The sequence below is a fragment of the Elephas maximus genome, chromosome 8 (genome assembly GCF_024166365.1).
Source record: "Elephas maximus indicus isolate mEleMax1 chromosome 8, mEleMax1 primary haplotype, whole genome shotgun sequence".
Lineage (NCBI taxonomy): Eukaryota > Metazoa > Chordata > Mammalia > Proboscidea > Elephantidae > Elephas > Elephas maximus.
This window is the reverse complement of record NC_064826.1, coordinates 131,380,843-131,401,178: the sequence shown is the minus strand read 5'-3', so window position 1 is coordinate 131,401,178 and position 20,336 is coordinate 131,380,843.

Genomic DNA, 20,336 nt, shown 5'->3' with positions numbered 1-20,336 from the left:
AATGGCACATGTAGAAATTGTTGAATTGCTGTATGTTTTGCTGTTTGTATATCCTGAAAAACAAATCAAAACAAAACAAACTCTAAAGAACACAGTTCTATTCTGACACACATGGAAGTGCCATGAATTGGGGTTGACTTGACAGCAATTGTTTCTTTGGCGGGGGGTATAGGGGAATCATGATGGAAAATGCAGTTACCTGGTCCTTAGCAGCAACCCCTGGGCCCAAAGGACAAGGGGAGAAGCAATTACAGGATGAGGAGGGAGAGGCACATCTGGTCACTGTACTGGCTGTCTTTCCCTGGCTTTAAAGCCCCTCTAGGTCTAGCCTCCCTCAAAGCCACATGCAAAAAATGTGTTTGCTTGCTGGTCCTCTCCTTCTGTGATGCTGGCTTGGGTCCATCCTCCTGGGCACTCACTCCATGGACCTTACCCCACTCTGCTTCTCTGACCTCCATGTCCCTCAGCTCTGAGACCCCAACCATGCTGGGCATGCCAAGCCTCCCTAGGCTCAGCCTACAGTGCTCTGGATGTGGGATCCCTTGGGGACGCTCAACTGAACATGACTACCTTGCTTTCCTTGCCAACCTGGAGGATCTCCATCTAGTCTGAGGGTCATAGTGGTCAAGGCTGAGCTGGCTGTGGTCTTCTGAACATTCCACTCACACTTGGACTTTTGAACTTTGAACTTGAAGCCAGATTGTGCATGGTAAGTGTGATGCTGGGCAGTGGGTACTTGAAGGTTCATTATAGTATTATTTTTACTTGTGTATATTTTTGAAATTTTCTAAAAAAAAAATAGGTTGGAAAAACTTTTAAAAAGGCAAATATTTGACACAGATTCTCTGGTTCTTTTGTGAAAACACCCCTAATGAGTCCTTCATGTCCAGCTTTCTGGAAGGGAGTGGACCTCGAGAGGGGAGGAGTGAGTGTGTGTGTACCCTTACTGACTGCCCAGGGCCTGGTGAACTGTCCTGCATCCCTTACATCCTTTAATTCATCCTTTGCCAGCAGGACCACTGTCCCCCTTGGCCCTGATGTTCTCTGTGCAGGCCGTTTTTCTCCCTCTTCTCTGAGTCCTGCCTACTCTCTCTTCCCGCCCTCTCCATGATCCTTGTAGTGTAGTCCCATCCTCCTGTCTGTGGCTGGGGTTTGTCTCAGTTCTGGAGACTCAGGCCGTGCCCTCTTTGTGCTTATGGACCAGGGGCAGTCCAGTGATCTCCTTGCTGGGCCTACCATCTAATGAGCCTTGGGGCTCTCGGTCTTTTGGAGTGCTCTCTGATGTTGCTCATACCAAAAGTAACGAGGACCTCTGGAAGAGAGGACTCTTGTTCCTGAGGACCTCCAGCCCTGCAGGCACTCAGCTTTTCTCCAAAAGGCAGCGAAGCCTTTTTGGGCATCCACAGTACAAGACCGGAAAGCCTGCTGGTGGCATCAGCAACACTGTACAGCAGACATATCCCCAGTAGATTCCTACTAGACTAGACTCTTGCCAGACACCCTCAGACTTCCTCTTGACCTGCCTCCTCCCTGATACCTCTCTGCCTGGTGCTTGTCTTCTTGCTCTCAGACCCCAACCTCAGCCCCCTCAGACTCTGAAATGTGCTGTGCCTGGTTTTTCTGGCTGTCCCTATGCTTGTTGGGCCCCCAGTCTTTCGTGCCATCCTCTGCATGGCAAGACCCATCAGAGCACCCATACCTCCCACTTGGTGTTGTCCTTCTGATGGAGACTTCCTCTCCTGGGGTGGATACCCACCTCCTGGGCATTGCTGGCTGCTGTGTCAGTGGCTAGGCTCAGGTCTGGGGTCTGCAGGCAACAGGGAGAGGGGTGGGGTTCTTACAGCAGCTCCTCACTGTAGAGGCCAAGGAAAGGCTCTGGGCCAACCATGCTGACTGTACCTTCTGGGGCATGTGACCCTCAGAAGGGCCTGCTAGGTCCCTCTCTCCTGGTGGGTGGCCACACTCCTAGGGTGCCACCTATGCCTCAGACTGCAAAGGACCAGTCCTCTTTAGCACCCCAAATCGGGTCTTTGCCATCTCTGTGCTCTGCTTCTCCAACCTAAAGTTGAAGAGGACTCTGCTGTTTCGCCTAGGCTGGCCAACTTGAAGGTGGAAGATTATAGAAATGACACTGTATCCAGAGCCTCTGGCCTGGTCCTAGTGGCCTGCGAAGGCCACCATCAGGGGTCCCTACCCCCACATGGCCCCGCCATCCACTGCCCGCAGGGGAGCAAAGCAAGTCACCGAGAAGCCGCAGTGTCCTTTCAGTACTTCATGTGACTTCTAGAAGCTATGGCATTCCAGCCAGCTCCTCTCCTTTTCCCAGAGGGGGTGAGAGTTTGCAACCTTGCAGTGTCCAGAGTCTATACAGTTGCTCCCCAACCAGGCACAGGAGCTCATGGAGCTAGCAGGGGACAAGGACTCCAACTTGGTCCTTCTTTGTGGCAGTCCTGCTGCCTAGAAACCTCCACCAGTTCCCTCCTTTGTCAGAGCCAGTGTTTTGGGACTTGTGGGGTAACAAAGTCTGTCAGCCCAGGCTGGAATCCCTGAGCTGCCTGCCTGCCCGCCCTCTGGGTCTGCTTTTGGCCCAGCTGCCTGATGTCAGACTCTGGAACAGCACACCATTTCCAGCAACTCATACTCGCTTCTGGGCATTTCCTGCTAAGCTGCTGCCTGTGTAGGGTGGCTGCTGGGAACAGGAATAAGTAAGTACAGCACTCTGTCCTTCCTTAGCCCATTTCCTCACCTCTGCTGTCCGCTGGGGCTTCACCAGCTTGGCCCTCTTGCTCTTCTCTGGGGATTGTGCTAGGGCAATGGGAGCCACTTTGCAAGCGTGTGCTTATGTTTCCACTCCCTCCCCCAACCCTGCTGCCATTCCTCAATGACTGGGGGGTTGGAGAATGAGAGCCCAGCTCCCTTCCTGGGTCAGGGTAATTCTGAGGCAGAGGTGTTTTCCTGGACTGTTCTGTGCCAAAGTCTTTCTTTGTTGTGGTTCCTGCCCCTCTGCCTGGCCACTTTCCTCAGCCTTCCTGGTGATTCTGTGCGCTACCTGATAGCCTGGAATTGAGGAATCAATAAAAGGAGAGGCATGTGAAAGACCCCAGGGCCTGGGGAGCTGCAGGAGGCTGACGTTATTAGTTGGGGAGGTGAGCTGGAGAGGGTGGGAGGGTCTATGGGCCCAGCTTCCCTTACTTGTCCTGCTTCCCTGCCCCCTCATTGGGCTTCCCTGGGAGAACTTCCCTCCTAAGTCACTTGTTCACAATGCTTCAGCTTTGGCTCCAATTGTATCCTGATGGAGAATGGCCTTCAACACTCAGGGGCCTAAACTCTGAGTATAAGATAAATTTCATGGAGTTTTATTTACGAATTATCATTTCTGTAGTGTCTGCTCACATTTCCTGGATCTTTGGGTCCAGAGCTACCAGCAGAGAAAGGTTCCTGATTTATCTTAAACTTCAAGCTGTTTCACATGGGAGGAGCCACAATGAGGGCATGATCATTTCCTCTCATCCTAGGTCTAATTTAGTTTTTTTTTATTATCATCATCTCATTTTACAAATGAGGAGGCTGTGGCTCAGCTGAAGAGGTGTGTTGTGGTTGCCCTCTCACAGAATACTGATGCTAGTACGTGAACGCAGGCCTTCTAACTGCAGGGTATTAAGTCTCTGCCTCTGCGCTCTTGGCAGGTTTCGGTGGCAGGTCACATCTGTGTCTGCTACAGCACAGGGGAAATTCAGCTTATCTCTAGGGCATCAGTCTTAGCTCTCTGTGTCTTTCTAGTCTGGGTGTGAGAGAAGATGCAGGTTCATCAGGAACCACTGAAAGGACTCGGTTCTACCCAACCGTCAGGTGGGTCTAACCTGGTGGTCAGGGGCTAATAATGAAACTGTGATGTTCCTATGTTTGAGATGCTGTGATCTACATGTCTGTGTAAATTAAAGCCCTTTACCAGCATCCCTGAGTGGTGAGCTGGTGAGGACAGGAATCTATTGGGAGAAAACCCACATGATCACAATAGTCACCATTTACTGAACATCAGTTGTGTGCCAGGCACCATGGAGGAAACAACAACAACAAAACCCAAACCCGCTGCTGTCAAGTTGATTCTGACCCATGCGTTACAGAGTAGAACAGTTCCATAGGGTTTTCTTGCCTGTAATCTCCAGGCTTTTCTTCTGCAGGGCTTGATCCACCAAACTTTAGGTTAGTAATCAAAAAAAAAAAAAAAAAGAACCAAACCCGTTGCCATCAAGTCAATTATGACTCATAGTGACTGTACAGGACAGAGTAGAACTGTCCCATAGAGTTTCCAAGGAGGGGCTGGTGGGTTCAAACTGCCAAGCTTTGGCTAACAACTGAGCTCTTAGTAACTGAGCACAAACCATTTTCACCACCCAGGGACCTAGGCCAGACACCACACTAGGTACTTATATATGGTATCTTAAGTAATCCACACAACAGAGCAAGGAGGTAGGTGTGGACGCACCCATTTTACAGATGCAGAATTCAAGGTTCAAAGATGGTAATTTGTCTGAGATCACAGCTGGTAGGTAAGTGGCAAAATCTGGGTCCAGACCCATTCAGTCTGAATGTCCATGTCCTTTCTTCTAGAATCTTGCTATTCAAAGTATAGTCCTAGACCGGCAGTGCCAGGGTCATCTGACAGCTTGTTAGAAATGCAGGAGCTCAGGCCCCACTCCAGACCTAGTTAATCAGAATCTGCATTTTAGCAAGATTCCCATTACACATTAAATTTCACATTTACGTACACGTACACATTAAATTTCAGAGCACTGCTCAACACTACCTCTACAGTGCCTCTTCTCCATCCTTTCAGTCCCGTGGATGGAATTCTGACTGCTGTTGTCTCAACTGAGTGTGAAAAGAACAGAGTCTTATGGAACATTTCCATTCCTCTCTAATATGGACAACTGATCCATTTTAAGGCTGATATCTTACACACCCTTCTTAGACCGCTGGAGATGGCGCTAGATCTGTAAAAGGCAGAGTGGTGAGGCCTGTGATACTGTTTCGCCAGCAGGGGTTACCTGCAGCACCCACCCCAGCAACCTCTGGGGTAACTTCTGGGGCCCTAGCAACCTCTTTTTTCTGCCTGTTTTTTTTTTTTAAAGTTCAAAACTGAGTATATATTTAAAATATGAAAAGATATCACTATAAAGCAAATTTGAATAAGTTGACAAATACCACAAACATCCCTAAATCCAGAAGGATGGCATAATATTTTTACTAAACTGCCTGACACACCTATATAGTCTTTTTGTCTTCCTTTTTTTTTTTTTTTGCCTCCATACTCTTTGTTCACCTCTCCTTATAGCTGAAGTTTTTAAATTTTCCAAGCAAACAATTTAAAAGTCTTTCCTCTAACAAAGCTGATTAAAATTAACATCCTATTATTGGAGTTTGGGTGCATAAACCATATTACTTCAGATATTGACATGCTCACAGTTTGTAGTATTGCTACAGGATTGTGCCTTTCAAACAAGAAATCTGAAAAATCAGATTTCACCAATTCCCCTTTTTTTTTCATTAACAAAGGAAGACATAGATGGTGCGTTCATAACTTTGTACATTGTATTGTTGAGTATATTGTTGAGAGGGGAGAACCTCTATTTTTGACTAAAAGTCAATGAGAATTCTGGCTTCCCCCTTCAACTGTAAGGATTTGATGATTTGGGGAGTTTTTCACAGACTGCTTTCCGACTCTGCACATTCCCCAGCTTGTTTCTCCTTGCTGCCAATTGACTTCCGTGCCAAGTGTCATGTGACGCGTTCACAGTACGATGGGACCAGAAGTGCTGGACTTCCATGAGAGGAAGTCAAGTGAGTCAGCATGGTGGGCAGGAGAGTATTCCTGGAAGCCGTTCTTCGAAGCAGGGGTCGGAATCCATGCTGAGATTTCACCGTTGGTGCCAATGGCTTCTACCCGCAGGGGGCAGTGCAGGCTACCGGAGAAGCTTGAGCAAGGCTTTAACCTTCCCCAGAAAGTTTTCAGAGGTGATGAGGACAGCTGTGAAAACTTCTTTTCACTGCTTTAACTTTTTCTCCACCTCTTCTGAGCCAGTTCAAACCTCAGCATGGTTTCTCTCCCATTTGCTTCCTTCCTTTCCCTTCTATCTGATGTCTCCTTTCTTCCCATTAACTATTTTTATCCCCCCACTCCCAAAATCCGGAATGGAAACAGTTGCATTCTTCTTCTCCCTCTGGCTTCAAACCAGAAATTGGGAGATTAGATTAAGGAAGTTAATGTTCTGATTATTCTATTTGTCTAGTGAATATTTCTCAGGTAGATTTCCCTGCCTCTTGCTTGTAGTTTTTGAAATATTAGACTTCACCTGAAAATATTATCACACAAATGCAGAATGTGGAAAACTCCACAGGACGAATGAGCTGACTTTTTCAAAAAAGAAACGGCATGGGAAAAAAACGGGGTGAGGTGGGGTTGGGAGTAATTTTTAGATTAAAAGAGACTTGAAAGATCAATCAATTGCGATGTGTGGACTTTGTTTGGATCCTGATTTGAATAAACTGAACGTAAAAGACATTTTCGAAACATGTAGGACCATTTGAATATGGTCCGGAAATTAGTCAATATAAAGGAATTTTTGTCAAGTTGGAAACCCTGGTGGTGCAGTGGTTAAGAGCTACGCCGCTGCTAACCAAAAGGTCGGCAATTCTAATCCACCAGGTGCTGCTTGGAAACCCTACGGAGCAGTTCTACTCTATCCTATAGGGTCGCTATGAGTCAGAATCGACTGGACGGCAACAGGTTTGGTTTGGTTTTGGTTAGATGTGATGCGGTGATGGTTTAGTTTATTGTTCAACAAATGGTCCTTCCCCAACTGTTCACCTCCCTCAACTGCATGTGGATATTCAGGGAAGGAGGGCGGCAGGCGGGATACTCCAGAAAGGTGTAGACAAGGACCTTGATAAGGGGGTGGCAGTCGGGTTAGTGGGAAGGGTCAAATAAAAAAATCAAACTGGATGCGGTGGAGTGGATTCCGACTCATAGCGACCCTACAGAACAGAGAAGAACTGCCCCACAGGGCTTCCAAGAGTGGTTGGTGGATTCAACTGCTGACTTCTTAGCCACCATGCCAGCAGGGCTCCAGGGAGAAGGGTAGTGGATCACAAAACCATTGTTCTCCGTCCATCTCTCCCATCTCCTCCTTCTCCCCACACCTTTATACCTTTACCTCCTGTTAGGAATCTCTCTCTTCCTCCCTGCCCTTCTCTTGACTCATCTTCCCTCAGGGCAGGTGGTATCTGGTCTTGCCTCCCCCGGAAGCCCTACCTCCACCACAGAACACCCTGTCTGCCCCTCTCTGAATACCGGCTGTCCACCCACGGAATTTATTGTCAGGTTCTGGCAGGTCTGCCCACCAGCACACTCTCATCTCCCCAGTTGGACAAGGGGATTTTGAGGAAGGGATGGGTCTGATAGCGTGCACCCTTCTCTTCCTGTGAGTCTGAAAGACTTGCTTGTTAAAAAGTACACCAGGCAGAGACAGTTTGTCCTCTAACACATATTTTCAGAGAGATGGGGCAGTCCCAGCTGTGCTTGTATCAACTGGGCGAGTTGGAGGCAGCGGGAGCCCCAGCTGTACTCCTGCGGACTCCCTGGGGGGTAATCGGCCTTAGTTCCCTCCTGCCCTACCAGATGAGGCATTTCAGAGATGCATCCCTGAAGGACAAGGCAAGACTCCTGGTGGAGAAGTCGCTCGTTTGCTGCTGCAGTGGATCGCAACTCTTGGTCACACATTAGAATTATCTGGAGGGCTTAAAACGGAATCCTAATGCTCAGTCTCCTTCCCCCCATCACAGACTCATAAAAACAAAATCCATGGGGGTGGGGTCCCGGCTTCTTATTTTAAAAAATCCATCCAAATGCTTCCACTTGCAGCCAAGGCTAAGAACCACTGTCCTGTGGGAATCTTTGCCCACGACTGAGCTGGAATTTAATGGCACCATTTACAGACTGCCGGCTGTTTCTCATTGGCTGTGCCTACAGGAAGAACAAGCTGATAAGTGTTTTTATTTCTATAAAATACAGTTAATCGTCCCATCCCAAGGGAAGGTTCTTAAAGCCATATGCTTCAGGAGAAAGTCAGGGCCTGGGCTTGGCTTCCAAGAGGAGAAATTGAGAGGGTTGGGATTCTGCTACCAAGGAAGGGGCCTGGGTGCCCATTCCAGGAGATTTAAAATCCTGTGTTTTGGGAAGAGTGACTGGAAGAAAGGAGTTGGGGGACGGGGGAGCAGCAGGTGACTGCCTATGTGGAGCCCAAGGCCTCACCCCTCCACCTGTGGGCTGCAGTGTCTCTCTCTGGGCACCAGGACCCTGCTGATGGCTCTGTAACATTGCCAGCTCTTACCAACAGGATATGACCTGGTAGGATGCACTGGGAGCTGAGCAGGGCAGGTGCAGGGCACTGAGGGTCCTGATAGGTGAGAGCAGTATTAGCCAGCTTGAATTCCCCCCCATAGCACTTGACATCCTATACGGCCACTGGGCGGGTAAAAGGTGTAAATGACTTACATGACCCTTGAATGCAAAAAATGACGCATTTCCTAATTTTTCTAAATAGTCTACAACTCAGCTTCGAGACTCCACTCATGAGGAAGTCAGGCTGCATCATTTCTGGTTCTTAGAAAAGAGCTCTAGGCTCACAAGATCCATGGTGGCTGCTCGTTTCCATAGCACCTTCTGCTAACAGTACTGCTGAAACACCATGGCCCTGTACACTGCTTCCTAGAGGCTGCCACCGTGACAGCAGCCTTTTCCTCACCCATAGCCTGGGCTGTCCCTCCAGGTGCTCTGCTGCCACTGCCACCGAGACCTTGCTGTCCTTTGGGATGGCATTTGCCATTTCAACATTTTTCACGTGTCCAATTCAGTGACAATAATTATGTTTGTCATGGATTGAATTGTGTCCCCCCCAAAATATGTGTCAATTTGGCTGGGCCATGATTCCTAGTATTGTATGATTGTCCACGATTTTGTCATCTGCTGTGATTTACCTAAAAAAAAAAAACAAGCCCCTCGTCATCCAGTCAATTCCGACTCCTAGCAACCCTGCAGGACAGAGTTAAACTTCCCCATAGGGTTTCCAAGGAGCACAGAACTTTTAACCACTATGCCACCAGGGTTTCCATGATTTTCCTATGTGTTGTAAATCCTACCTCTATGATGTAAATGAGGCAGGATTACAGGCAGTTATGTTAATGAGGCAGGACTCAGTCTACAAGATTACGTTGTGTTTTAAGCCAATCTTTTTGTGATATAACAGAGAGAAGCAAGCAGGCAGACGGGGAGACCTCATACCACCAAAAAAAGCATCACCAGGAGCAGTGTTTCTTTTGGACCTGGGGTTTCTGTGCTGAGAAGTTCCTCAACCAGGGAAGATTGATGACAAGGACCTTCCCCGAGATCCCACAGAGGGGTAAAACCTTTCCCGGAGCTGGGACCCTGAATTTGGACTCTAGCCTCCTAGACTGTGAAAGAATAAATTTCTCTTTGTTAAAGCCATCCACTTGTGGTATTTCTGCTATAGCAGCACTAGACGACTAAGACAATGTTCCTCATGTTGTGCAATAATCACCATTATCCATTTCCAAAATTTTCCATCGCCTTTGATAGAAATTCAGTGCCCCCTGGGCAGTGAGGACCCATTATCCTCTTGCCCCTGGTAACCACTAATAAACTTTGGACTCTATTTATAAGTCAAGTTATAGTATATTTCTTACAAATCGTCCTATTATACTAGTTTACTTGTCTGCATCTGGTTCAGTGGTAGAATTCTCACCTTCCCTGCAGAAAACTTGCGTTCAATTCCTGATCAACACAGATCATGTGCAGCCACCACCCATCTGTGAGTGGAGGCTTGCGTGTTGCTATGATGCTGAACAGGTTTCAGTGGAGCTTCTAAACAAAGACAGAATAGGAAGAAAGGCCTAGGGATCTACTTCCAAAAATCAGCCAATGAAAACTTGTATGGATTACAACAGTAAGATCCACAACAGGGATGGTGTGGGACAGGGCAGCTTTTCATGTCACAAGTTGGGGCCTAACCTGAGTGCAGCTAACAACAACATCCTCCTTGAGTGACAGTTCCATGAGGGAGGGAGGGAGCAAGCTTGTGAGTCTCCTGCTGTTACCCTGCCTTGCAGGGCAGGCCTGGCACTCAGCCATTGTTGTGAGGAGAGTTGAATGCCTACCTGGGTGAAGGAAGATGGATGGTTGGATGGATGGATGGATGGATGGATGGATGGATGGATGGATGGATGGATGGATGGATGGATGGATGGATGGATGGATGGATGGATGGATGGATGGATGGATGGATGGATGGATGGATGGATGGATGGATGGATGGATGGACAGACAGTTGGACGGAGAGACGGATGGACGGAAGGGTGGTTGGGTGGATGGGTGGATAGACATATGACGAGTAAGTGGATGGATAGACCAGAGCCACTGCATCCTGAGAGGCTCTGGAAACCAGCATCTGACCCAGGTTTTATGGCTCTTTTTAAAAGCCAGAATTGGTGAGAGACATTGGAGAGCGGAGCAACCCATAATTTCAATTTTTAAAAGGCTGGAACCTCAGAGCCCTTGCAAGTTTTATTTTAGCTATTCATATGGTGGCACTTTAAGATTGTATAAAGTAGCCCCCATACAAGTCTTTCTGTCTGTGACATGCAGACCTCAAAAGACTGAGGAATAGAAAGAAATTGCATTATTAAGAAAGCCATCAGCCTCAAAGAATGACCTTTCAGGTAAAGTGATTTATAAAAGACAGAGAATGTGCTGCAATGAAAAGTTTCTTTCATTCTTTCCCAGCTAACTTTATTCCAGGAGGGAATGTCTTTAGGCTATCTTTTATTCCACAATTGTGTGCAGTCCTTGCCGAGGGGATCCCCCAGGGTGGAGGAACTTCTGAGCCTTTGGGAGAGGTGGAGGAGGTGAGGTGGCTTCTGCAACCCCCTGTCTGCACTGGTTTTATTTCAGCAGTTCCTAATTAGCATGCAGAGCCTGCAGGCTCCCCATCTTTCTTGCCCAGTGAGTGGGTAGAAAACAGTCCACCTGCCAGAAGCACAGTTTGCCTTCTGCCAGAGCCATGCTTGTGTGCAGCACCACCTCCTGTGCGGCTGGCAGGTTCTCTTGACCGCCTGTACAGGCTTTTGGAACCTGGTGTCAGTCATGCCTCCAGGACACAAGGGTGAGTAGGAAGGCATGTCCTGACCTTGACTCTTCCCTCCCTCTTTGTTCAGTGACATCTCCCAGGTCTGCGGTTCATTCCACAACCCTCATCAGCTCTCCGGTTTGGCCCCTGCTGCTTAACCTGGTCAGGGCTAAGCCCATTGAATGCTCTTTATAGACATTGTTAGAAACTGTCAGCCCATCCCTGGCAGTAGGTCAGTGCTCTGCCATGTTTGAGGCAGGGAGTGCATGAGGTGGTGGTAGAGTGTACACATCACTGAGCCTGCGCATGACTGGGCACTCAACTCCCCTGTCTCCTTCCCTGTGTGACAGTGCTAAGTGCATGAAGGACCCGGTAAACCACAGGGAGTTCTCATCTGAGGATGTGAGCTTACATGTCAGGGTCCTGCTCTGTGCCAGGCTCTGAGCTTTATACATCTTAACTCCTTTGCCTGTCTGAGTTACTTAGTACTGCTGTAACAGAAAAACCACAAGTAGATGGCTTTAACAAAAAGAAATTTATTCTATCACAGTCTAGGAGGCTAGAAGTCTGAATTTAGAATGCTCCAGGGGAAGGTTTTCTCCGTTGGCTCTGGGGGAAGGTCCTTGTCAACAATCTTCCCCTGGCCTAGGAGCTTCATTCAGTTTTTCCAGTTTTTCTGGTCTCATGGCAAAGGAGGTGGTTGTTCATGGAGACAATTAGCCACACATTCCATATCCTCCTCCTATTCCTGACTCTTCTTCCTCTGTTGCTCCACGTGAATAAGGACCAATGGTTCAGCCTTGGACAGCTGCTTGCAAGCTTTTAAGACCCCAGGCACTGAGAAACAAACAGAAACACTAAACACGTTATTAGGTCAATCAACTGGGATGTCCTGTGAAACCATGAACCTAAACTTCCAAACCATGAAACCAAATCCCATGAGGTGTTTGGTTGCACATAAGCAGCCTCAGCAGCTATTATTTTTTTGTCATTGTTGTAAATGTATCTAGCACAGAACTTTTGCCAATTTGACTTTTACAGGTGTACAACTTATTGGCAGCGATTACAATAATCGGCTATGCAACCCTACCCTTAATCAATGTGATTTATCCTTCCTCCTTAATCCCCTACCTCCCCCTTCTGCCCCGGTAACCACTAATGAACTTTGTTCTCTATACATTTACCTTTTCTTGTCTTTTTATATAAATAAGTTACTACAATATTTGTCCTTTTGTGATTGACTCATTTTACTCAGCATAATATCTTAAAGCTTCATCCATACTGTAGCAAGTACCAAGACTTCATTTCTCCTATTGGCTAAGTAGTATGTATTTCAGAGTACGTATGTACCACATATTGTTTATCCATTCATCTGTTGATAGGCATTTAAATTGTTTCTACCTTTTGGCTATTGTGAATAGTGCTGTAATAAACATTGGTATACATGTCTCTTCTTGAGCCTCTGCTTTCAAGTTTTTTGGGTATATACCTAGGAGTGGAATTGCTGGGTCATATGAATCAATTGCTCATATGCAAGTTCAAGCTGACACTGAAGAAAATTAGAACAAGTCGATGAGAGCCAAAGTAAGACCGTGAGTATATCGCACCTCAATTTAGAGAACATCTCAAGAATAGATTGGACACGTTGAACACTAATAACCGAAGACCAGAGGAGTTGTGGAATGACATCAAGAACATCAGATGTGAAGAAAGCAAGAGGTTATTAAAAAGATAGGAAAGAAAGAAAAGACCAAAATGTATGTCAGAAGAGATGCTGAAACTTGCTCCTGGATGTTGAGTAGTTAAAGCAAAAGGAACAAATGATGAAGTAAAACAGCTGAACAGAAAATTTCAAAGGGTGGCTGAAGAAGACAAAGTATCATGATATGTGCAAAGAACTGGAGATGGAAAACCAAAGGGGAAGAACACACTCCACACTTCTCCAGCTGAAAGCACTGAAGAAAAAATTCAAGCCTCAAGTTGCAATATTGGAGGATTCTATGGGGAAAGCATTAAACAGCTCAGGAAGCATCAAAAGAAGATGGAAGGAATACACAGAGTCACTACACCAAAAAGAATTGGTCTACGTTCAACTATTTCAAGGGGTACCATATGAGCAGGAACCCATGGTACTGAAGGAAGAAGTCCAAGTTGCACTGAAGGCATTGGCAAAAACAAGGATCCAGGAATTGACAAAATATCAGTTGAGATGTTTCAACAAACAGATGCAGCACTGGAAGTACTCACCCATTTTTACCAAGAAATGTAGAAGACAGATACCTGGCTAACCAACTGGAAGAGATCTATATTTACGCCTATTCCCAAGAAAGGTGATCCCACCGAATGTGGAAATTATTGAACAGTATCATTCATATCACACACAAGTAAAATTGTGCTGAATATCTTTCAAAAGTGGCAGTAGGAGTATTTTGACAGGGAACTGCCAGAAATTCAAGCCAGGTTCAGAAGAGGACGTGGAACCAGGGATATCATTGCTAATGTCAGACGGATCCTGGCTGAAAGCAGAGAATACCAGAAAGATGTTTACCTGTGCTTTATTGACTATGTGAAGGCATTCGACTGTGTGGATCATAACAAATGTGCTCATGAGGAACCTGTACACAGATCAAGAGGCAGTTGTTCAAGTAGAACGAGGGGATACTGCGTGGTTTAAAGTCAGGAAAGGCGTGTGTCAGGGTTAAATCCTTTCACCATACCTATTCAATCTTTATGCTGAGCAAATAATCCAAGAAGCTGGACTACAGCAAGAAGAACAGGGCATCAGGATTGGAGGAAGACTCATTAAAAACCTGCATTAAGCAACCTCACTTGTTGAAAATAAAGAGGACTTGAAGCACTTTGAAGATAAAAGACCATAGCCTTCCGTATGGATTACACCTCAAATAAAGAAAACAAAAACCCTCGCAAGTAGACCAGTAAGCAATATCATGACAGAGGAAAAAAAAATGAAGTTTTCAAGGTTTTCATTTTACTTCAATTCACAATCAACACTCATGGAAGCAGCAGTCAAGAAATCACAAGACACATTGCCTTGGGCAAATCTGCTGCAAAAGACCTCTTTAAAGTGTTGAAAAGCAAAGAATTCACCTTGGAGACTAAGGTCTTCCTGACTCAAGCCATGGTGTTTTCAATTGCCTCCCATGCATGTGAAAGAGGGACAATGAATAAGGAAGACCAAAGAAGAATTGACACCTTTGAATTGTGGTGGTGGAGAAGAATATTGAATATACCACGGACCTCCAAAAGAATGAACGAATCTGTCTTGGAGGAAGTACAACCAGAATGCTCCTTAGAAGCAAGGATGGAGCGACTACATCTCACATACTTTGGACATGTTGTCAGGAGGGATCAGTCCCCAGAGAAGGACATCATGCTTGGTAAAATAGAGGGTCAGTGAAAAAGAAGACCCTCAATGAGATGGATTGACACAGTGGCTGCAACAATGGGCTTAAGCATAATAACAATTGTGAGGATGGCACAGGACCAGGAAGTGTTTCGTTCAGTTACACACAGGGTCACTATGAGTGGGAACCGACTTGATGACACCTAACAACAACAACGCATATGACAGGCATTTTGCTAAGCACTTTACAAACATTTAATCTCACAATAGTCATGCAAGACACGCTATTAACCATTTTACAATTAAAGAAATTAAGGTTACAACTAAAAAGTATTCTTAGTTGCTCATAAATGACTCAAGACTGACTAACCCAAACACTAGTTTCCCAGACTAAATGTTAACGCAAAGAATGGAAAAGTCATGGTATAAAATGATGGGTCATAAGAAATAAATACTCAAAAATGTACAGGTTAAGTTCAGCTGCAACTACCAAAGACACAAAGTGACAGTAGCTTAAACAAGATAGATGCTTGTTTCTGTCATTTCAAAGTCTGGAGGTAAACAGGCCAGAGCTGGGTTAGTGTCTGCGGAATCACTTAGAACACAAGCTGCTTCCAGCTGTACACCCCACCTTCCTGGGGAACAGCCTCATGCTCCTGATCCAAGATGATACTCCAGCCATCACATCCACATTCTAAATAGCAAGGTGGGAAGGGGAGAAAGAGGGGCAAAGCACCTCAGAAGCTATTATACAACATTTGCCCGGAACATAATTACATGGTTTCATCTAAGTGCATAGGAAGGTGGGAAATATAATCTTTATTCCAGACAGCCATATGCCCAGCTAAAAATCAAGTGTTCTATGAAATGAAATGGATTTGAGGGTCAACAACTAACTGTCTCTGCCACATTTAATATTAAATACTAAAAAAAAAACTTTTTTTTATTAGATTGTAAATATTATTTGAAAATTATGTCAATGAAAACCACTGTTCCTGTAAAACAAAATGCTTACATTCATACGTCAATTGTACGCTCATTCAGAAGGCCTCCAAACTATAGTAACAAGCCTGGCAAGCAGGAAAGTATAGAAATAAATGACTATTAAATTCCTTGTGCATGGAGTGGAGAGAGGAGGGAAGAAACTGAGTTGTGCCCTTAACTTTGATAACTGACAGAGTGTGGTTGTTCACAGCGTGCGTCACATTTGATGGGGAAATAGTGGAAGCATTCCCTCCATGGGCAGACCCAAGACAAAGGTGCCCATTCTCACTACATTTACTTAGCACTGCTGGAAGTGATAATCAATTCAATCAGAAGCCTGGACAATGCTCCAAGACCTCTGGGTGTCTTATCATCAAATATACCCCTGCAAACCAACCTCAATTAATCCCTCAAGAATGCCCCTTAGTATTTTCCCAAGACTCTGCTCACCTTGAAGTAACAGATGGTAGATGTTTAACCTAAAAATTAATTTTTCCCAAGACTTGTATCTCTAGGATTTTGAGTATTCCATGAAACTTGCTCTTGTGCACTACTATATAGCCTTCTCAGATCCAACTTTATATCCCTTCTCTTATCACAAGATTGTAAATGGCATATAAGACTAAAAACTGCTTCACAATGCCTGCAGCTCACACAGGTTTGCCCAAATGCTGCTAGGGGTGTGATTCTGCAGCTGTTTGTGTGGGTGGGGGTGGGGCGGGTAGAAGAAATGCTTACAGGGGATAATTTACAGGAGGTGGAGACCAGTAACCCAGGGCAAGAAGAATGGGGAAGTATAGGAGGCGTGTTTTTTATTCCCAGCCCAGGCCTTGGGACAGGATGTCTGGTGTGAAAATGAAAAGAACAAGGCCAGCAAAGGAAGAAAAGAGAAATCTAAGTGTCTTAGTTATCTAGTGCTGCTATAACAGAAATACCACAAGTGGATGGCTTTAACAAAGAGAAATTTATTTTCTCACAGCCTAGTAGGTTACAAGTCTAAATTCACGGTGTCAGCTCTAGAGGAAGGCTTTCTCTCTCTGTCGGCTCTGGAGGAAGGCCCTTGTCCTCAATCTTCCCCTGGTTGAGGAGCTTCTCAGGCCCAGAGACCCCGTGTCCAAAGGACACGGTGCTTTCTTGGTGGTATGAGGTATGAGGTATGAGGTCCCAAGCTTTCTGCTTGTTCTTGTTTCCCTTTTATCTCTTGAGAGACAAAAGGTGGTGTAGGCCACACTCCAGGGAAACTCTCTTTACCTTGGATCAGGGAAGTGACCTGAGTGAGGGTGTTGTTACAATCACACCCTAATCCTCTCAACATAAAATTGCAAACACAAAATGGAGGACAACCACACAATACTGGGAATCATGGCCTAACCAATTTGATATGCACATTTTTGGGGGGACATGAGTCAATCCATGACATTAAGAAATGTGGTTAGCCTGGGGAAGTGCCCTGGTTTTGTTCAGACAAAACTTCCCATAAGGTTCCCTAAAAGGAGCCTTGGCATGTGTTCACATCTGGAGGGACCCCTGATGTTCTGCTTCCTAATTTTGAGGCCTAGGGAGGTACAGCATCCTGGAAGGCTAGAATACCAACATTGGCCTAATTGGGGTCCCCACCAACCAGAGTACCTAGATACAATCAGCCATGGTCCTGTTAAGATCTACATGCCAGTGTGGACCAGATATCATGACATCCCTGTAACACAGATCATTTTCAATTGTCTCCCCCGTCTCTTGGGCCTTGCCAAGCCCTGGACAAACATTCCACAGTCCTTGCCCAAGCTGGCCCCTTATAAGCCAGGTTCCCATGGCTCAGTCCAAACCACCAGGCAGGTTGCCACACTTTTACAAGGGAGGGCTCGAATCAATGACTTCTAAGAACCTTTCCAGCTGTAAAAATTTCTCTGAATTTCTCCATCAAATCTGCACTCTTAAAGACTTTTTACTTCTGGACCTCTTCCAGACTTCTTATTTCCATTTCCTCTGAAGCCTTGCTGGAAGTGAATGAACCCCTTCAGAGCTTCCAGCTTTCTCTCCATCTCCAAGACCCCCTGAGAGGAGAGTGTGCATGAAAGCCCAGTGGGGGCACAGTAGAAACACCAGGCACCACACACAGAAGCCACTTTGCAAGTAAGGGATTGCATCTCCATCTGTATCCCTCATTCAATTTCTGGCAAAGAGAAGAGGGCGGATTAAGGATGAGGAGGATTTCATGAAGCCAGGCACAATTAATTAACTATAATTTTACTGCTGAGCTGCCAGGTAAATTTCACAGGCCAATTGCTCCGAGCTCCTGTATTAAGGCAGCAATCACACCTTATATGAATTCATTATCCCATTTCCTCCATGCTTGGGAAAGCCTAAGAATTAGCTACTAGCTCATCTGCTGTGCTTGGTTTGTATCTGGAGATAATCAAATTCTGTAGAAAGTGTTTCTCATAGAAACACAGTAGCTACTGTCTCCATTCTTTCCCTCCAACACTCACCTCTCCAGCTCTGGAAGGGGCTCAGATCTTTCTCTCTGAGTCCACAGGCAAGCTGCCAGTCAATAGATTTTGTCCCCTGGGAAGGCAGTGAAAGAGAGCCAGAAGCATATGGGGATCCTATTCTGCCATTAAACGACGTTGTAAATTTTGGTACCTTACTCAATGCCTCTGGGTCTTAGTAGTCTCCTCACCTGTAAAACAGGAATGATAGCATCTGCCTGTGTGCCTCCTTGTCTCATATAAGGATCATGTGAGATTATAGATGATACACTTTGGGAATTATACAAATTTTGGTCACCAAGTATCATTGGCCAAAAAAGGGTGTGAAGCTGAAGACTCAAGTACTTTAGAAATGAGCCCGGGGGTGCACAACCCACATATCCAGCACCTAGCCTGGGCACTGGCTGGGTATCAGGGACAGAAGGTATACTGGTGGCTACAGACATAGTTGCGTGTCTATCCCTCACAGCCCGCAGCTGGCATTCAACAAAGGACCACGTTATTCCTTGGCTAATGTTTCTGTAGTTTGGCCTTCACTAAAACACTAGGTATTGCCTAGTCGTTGATCTCTAATGACTTAAGGGGAAAAACACACCAATCCCATAATTACCAGTGAGGTTGATAAGGCAGCTTGCTTATTACCCTGGACAAGCTCAAATTGTGTGACCCTGGGTCTGGTTGGAGTGGACAAACTCTGGGGTCAGGCAGCTGGAGTTCAAATCCTGGCTTTGCACTTCACCTTTCTGAAGTTCCCCTGCCCGTGAACGGGAATAAGAATATCTACCTCACTGGGTTTTTGTGACGTGTCTAACATAGCACCTGGCACATAAGTGGTGTTTAGTAGAGCTCTATATAACAATTTTTTTTATATAACAACAGGCATGTAGCATACGCCAAACTGCAAAGTATCGATTGGTTGATTTTCATTTAAGAAACTTGCAGAGGGGAAATTCTGTGGAGTGGTGTTAGTGTCCTAGGGCCGCCATAACAAAGTACCACAAAGCGTGTGGCTTTGAAAAACAGAAATCTGTCATCTCACAGTCCTGGAGGCCAGTAGCCTGAGTTCAGGGTGTTGGCAGGGCCATGTTCTCTCCAAAGGCTCTAAGTGAAGATTCTTTCTTTTCTGTCCAGCCTCTGGTGGCTCTAGGTGTTCCCTGGCCTGCAGCTATAGCATAACTCCACCGTCACATGCCATCCTTCCTCTGTCTCAGTGTCTCTTCTCCTCTTCTATACAACACCACTCAGATGGGACTAGGACTTCCCCAGCTCCAGTAGGACATCCTGTTAACTGATATAATCTTCAAGACCCTATTTCCAAACAGGATCATGTTCACAGGTACCAGAGGTTAGGACTCCAACATAAATTTGGGGGTACAATTCAATCCATAGCAGGGGGATTGTAGTATTTGGATTATACGGAGTGGCCCAGAAAGTATAGAAGGAGCAGAGTCTTCAAGGTTATATCTTTGCTTTTCAACACTTTAAAGAGGTCTTTTGCAGCAGATTTGTTCAATGCAATGCGTCTTTGGATTTCATGGCTGCTGCTTCCATGAGTGTTGATTGTGGATTCAAGTAAAATGAAATCCTTGACAACTTCAATCTTTTCTGCATTTATTATGATGTTGCTTGTTGGTCCAGTTGTGAGGATTTTTGTTTTCTTTACGTTGAAGTGTAATTCATATTGAAGGTTGTGGTCTTTGATCTTCATTAGTAAGTGCTTCAAGTCCTCTTCACTTTCAGCAAGGAAGGTTGCGTCATCTGCATAATGCAGGTTGTTAATGAGTCTTCCTCCCATCCTGATGCCCCGTTCTTCTTCATATAGTCCAGGTTCTTGGGTTATTTGCTCAGCATACAGATTGAATGTTGTTGTTGTTAGGTGCCATTGAGTTGGTTCTGACTCATAGTGATAGTGACCCTATGCACAACAGAAAGAAACACTGCCTGGTCTAGTGCCATTGTTACAATTGTTGTTATGCTTGAGTCCATTGTTGCAGCCACTGTGTCAATCCATCTCGTTGAGGGTCTTCCTCTTTTCTACTGACCCTGTACTTTACCAAGCATGATGTTCTTTTCCAGGGACTGGTCCCTCCTGACAACATGTCCAAACTATGTAAGATGCAGTCTCACCGTCCTTGCTTCTAAGGAGAATTCTAGTTTTACTTCTTCCAAGACAGATTTGTTCATTCTTTGGGCAGTCCATGTATATTCAATATTCTTTGCCAACATCATAATTCAAAGATATCAATTCTTCTTTGGTCTTTCTTATTCATTGTCCAGCTTTCACATGCATATCATGCAACT